Here is a 4,563-nt window from a genome sequence, read left to right on the forward strand (position 1 = left end):
ATCATAGAGTTGAAAATAAATCTTTCATTCTTGATGTTTCTTAAAAAAGGAAATTTATTTGTTGATCTCACGGAGGAGGAATTCGAGGTGTGTATCCGTTCCGGGTAGCGCCGGTGTTGAACTAAACCATGACGTAATTAAGTCAAAAAATACATTTTATTTCTTGAAAAAAAAAAACAGCATTTATCACAGATCTTTGTTAGAATCACAGCTTAAACGATCAAAAGTATTTGAAATTGCAGTCAAATTCGGGACAAATCATCTATATTTATGTCGATGATTATGTTGACGACTTACACTTTTAGTAATTGAATTAGAAATGCAAATTGAGACTCAGAAATAGAGACGACTCGATCAATTTGACGACCTGACGACTCAATCGAGTTTGTAGAAGATTGTTTCATTCTGATTTATATGAAATCATTAGCGTCAAACACCAATGAGTTGAACCAAGTATCCTTCTCTTCCTCCTCGTCATCTATGCGTGAATTCAAATGTAAACCTTCATCGACCTGAAATTAAAAACAAACATTCTACTAAATTCTTCGAGAAAAAACAATCGAAAAAATGTTGACAATATCGAGGTTTAACATCGTGAAACCTGTTGAAGATTTGTTCGGTTATTGTTGTCAAACAGTTGTGAGATGATTTGTTTATCGGCAGATTCGATATATTCTATTCCTCCCAGATCATCTTGAAACATTGATAGATCATCGTTTATGCACGTAGCGCCCAAATCATCAAACTAACAATAGAAATACAATACATATTGTACATTATTGGTGAAATATTCTTCGTGTATTGGTAATACAAATCTCGCAAAGGTTACTCGACGTGGCGATTATATTCTTATACATGTTGTCATCTTCAGTGGATTATCCTGGTGATGACTTTATAAGGATAAAGTAGAAACGTTGAATAAACCATTAGCTCAAGTAATATTATCTTTTTCTCATTTCAAGTGTGGGATTTCTTTATCATAAAACCACACGGAATCTGATATGATGAAGTTATTTTGATACCATTTCCTTAAAGATGATATTGAGTGACATTTCGGACAATTGAATATCAGAATCTGACACCAAAGCAAAATTCCATCCAATCTCTATTCTATTCTATTTATGTTTAAATTTAGCAGTACCTGTTCACTGAATGACATTGAATGTTGAAATGTTCGAGCTGATCCAGTTTCAGAGATAATGTCACCAGTTCGCAGTTGCTGTACCGGGTCCGTAGGAACAGCAGTGCTGGTGGCAGATGAGCCTGTAGAGCCAGCAGTAGTCGTGGCGGATGAGCTTGTAGGACCTGCACTAGCTTTGGTAGATGAGCTTGTAGGACCTGCACTAGTTGTGGTAGATGAGCCTGTAGGACCTGCACTAGCTGTGGTAGATGAGCTTGTAGGACCAGCACGAGTTGTGGCAGATGAGCCTGTAGGACCTGCACTAGCTGTGGTATCGGTGGTAGTTGTATGGATCTCAGATGGTTCATCTTCAAACATTACATCCTAATAAAAAATATCCCAAAATACCATTCACCCCATTCATTCATTCATTCATTCATTCATTCATTCATTCACTGTGACGCCGATCAACTGATTTCAGATGATGATTTAAACCTGTGATTTTGGTCTTGTAATGAGATGTTTCGTGCTGGCTATATTCCACAGTTGAGTTTCGGTTTTTGATTTCAACTGGCTCGCATTGTTTACCTGAAACATCGATCAATATCAATCAGATAGCGAGAGAAGAGAATTGACACATCCTCAAATAACTTACGTTCAAACTGCTGAAACAGTTTTGTCTGAATTGCTCATCAGTACTGCGAGTTATAACAGTGTATAAAGACGAGCTTATTGTTGATATCGCTCGTTCATATAATTCCTGTTTCTGAAGAAACACAAAACATAAGACTTCAGTAGAATGAGACTCATGAAGGGAACCCAAAAACAAATACGAAATTCAGCGACCTATAACCTGGTTTAAATCGCTACGATTACTCAGTATTTTATTCAATGAACCCGCGATCGATTTAGAGATTTTTCCTTTATTTCTGTGTTGTAGAAAATGCGGTAGATCATCGCGGAAAGTGTTCAACATTCCTGCATGAAAACAATATAGACATATTAGGCAAAACATGTTAAATAGGTAGATAGATAGATAGTTGGGAGAGAGAGAGACTGACGTGTGTAATCATTTCTATCTGTGAATTTCGTGGTGGTTTCAAATAGTAGAATTAGAAGTATCGTGTACTTGTTGTTCTCATCATCATCATCGTCTTCATCGTCATTATCATCTTCATCGATACAGGATGTTACAGGGAACTGTAGATCGCAATGAGATGGAACTAAACAAATAATACGAGTTTTATTTGAGACGCAGTTGAATTTGAATAAGAGTTAAATGCCACACTTCGGGACAAATATCAAAAGTCTTTCCGGAGTTCATTGAATTCACTGAAGCCTAAATCGGTGAAATACCTGACAATGAAGTCGGTTGTTCGATTTTAAGACCGTATTCTTTCAATTTCAACATCTTTATAAAAGGTTGAAATCCGCTGTGTTTATGTGCGGGCATTATCAATGGAATTCCACCGGGACCGTAAAATAATAACTAGTATAAAACACAGTCAGGGAAATATCAGAAAATAAAATATACATCATACATATCCATAGATGCTTTAGACATTACTAAACGTAGACATGCATAATTAAAAGAATTTCATTATTAATCCATATTTTTTTAGATGTGGCGAATAATCTTTAAGTAAAATAATGAATGGCAAGTCACCGTTCTATCTGATGATTCAAATTGATTTTCTAGCTTTAGAAACTAGAGGAAGCTCTGAGAATTTCAAACCTCAAAATAGATGTGACGGGTGGCGAAATTGGGAGATATTGATATTTTAAACAGGATCAAATGATTGTTTATGAATCGATTTTGAGTAAAGGATACACGTATATTTCTGATAGATCTATGATTGATTAGATGAGAATGATGAGGAATGAGAGCTGATGAAACTGATAGTTTTATAGGAAACGTTTTATCGATTAACTTCACACCACAATTCATCAAATGTTTGTTACCGGATTTAGTTACAATTCTGTCCTCAAAATCATTCCTAAAATATTAGAAAAATAACATACATCAAACATAACACTAATCAGTGGTGGGTCTCAGGAAAGGTGGAGTCCAAATGAATAGGAAGAGCATCGCAACTGGGGTTCTCTCAACATGTTTGAAGAAATACCGAAATTCCGAGAGGATCGGTGTGAAATTTAGGGTTAACCGATCTTTGTTTTGAATCAAGACCCTTGAACCCCCCCCCCCTCCTCTCTATACTCGTCCCCTGTTGACATATAAACGTATGCAGTAATGGTATAATGATGATTTACAGTGATTGATTGTGGTGTTGTTCAGTATCAGGCGTGTAATGGTTGCTGTGACACAGTAAGCGATATCGCGATAAAGCGCGTGTTGGTCTCGACGGATTAAACGTTGTCGATTTTACTGTGCCAAACATATCAAACTCGTACTCGATCAATACCTGCAAATAAATAAAAATGTGAAATCAAAGATGGATGTTGTATGGTGAATTCATGTAGAATTAGTTGATAGATTCAGCGCTTACTGTACTCCTCAGCAGTTTCAATTTATGCAGATAATCGTGTATGAAGCCACTTTCACGCAACATGTGATCTTTCATCTGACAAATCTATAGTCGTTAATATGAAATTTTAAATACAACATGTTGTATCTAAAGAAACAACATAATTTTGAAGAGAATCCAGAACTGGAAAATAAGGATTATTCATTTCTGGTGATCTTTTTCTTAAAAGTGCTTCACGACTTGATGCAATCTCTCGAGTTTGACAAAAAAGTTTAACACATAATCTATTTTATTTCTTAAAATAAAAAATCGATTAAGGAGTGAATCTGATGAATAAAAACGATTACATACTAAAAAGTGATTCTACCTTTAATATAACAGTGAAAGCTTCATCACTACAGGGAATGGTGTGAGAATCAATAATCTGAATCGTAGAATCTGGATTCACAAATAATTCTACACATTTCACTTGAGTTCCATCCCGACCATTAACATTCACACACTGTCTGGAATCTACCCATAAATTCTGATGATATCGAATCACTTTCTGAAGTGAACTGCAATGATCTATAAAATATAGGCGACCGCAGCTGGTTTTATAAACAGCAGACAATAGGCTACGTAGGTCTTTTCGTTTTAGATAAATCTGTTTTATTCAACCACAGATGTAGGAAATGATTTTATATTGCCGTACCTGATATATACCGAGTTAGAGACTCAATCTGTAACTGTTGTCCAACGTAAACGACTACAAAATCAAAAATTCCAAGGGTTTTCAAAATTATATTCCTTTAATCTCTTGATTTTCCAAATCTCAGTAAGTACACCAACCTTTCACTTGAAAGATGACGCCTACGTCGGGAACTGTATCTATAGCTTTGATTTTTATTGATAGCGATTGGTTTTTGGGTGGATTTTTGGATACTTGTAACTCACTCGTTATATATTCCATGACCT

At 35.6% G+C, this 4,563-nt stretch overlaps 1 long non-coding RNA gene across 1 annotated transcript; it reads right to left on the reverse strand.

Moving 5' to 3' along the window:
- Window positions 1-4,102: 4,102 nt before the first annotated feature.
- LOC141900670 (uncharacterized) lies at window positions 4,103-4,563 on the reverse strand. The gene is made up of 3 exons (XR_012618750.1): window positions 4,438-4,563; window positions 4,301-4,354; window positions 4,103-4,173 (listed from the first exon to the last, which is right to left on the reverse strand). It is a non-coding gene; the product is annotated as an uncharacterized LOC141900670 (long non-coding RNA).

This window comes from Tubulanus polymorphus, chromosome 1, assembly GCF_964204645.1.
Source record: "Tubulanus polymorphus chromosome 1, tnTubPoly1.2, whole genome shotgun sequence".
Taxonomy (NCBI): domain Eukaryota; kingdom Metazoa; phylum Nemertea; class Palaeonemertea; order Tubulaniformes; family Tubulanidae; genus Tubulanus; species Tubulanus polymorphus.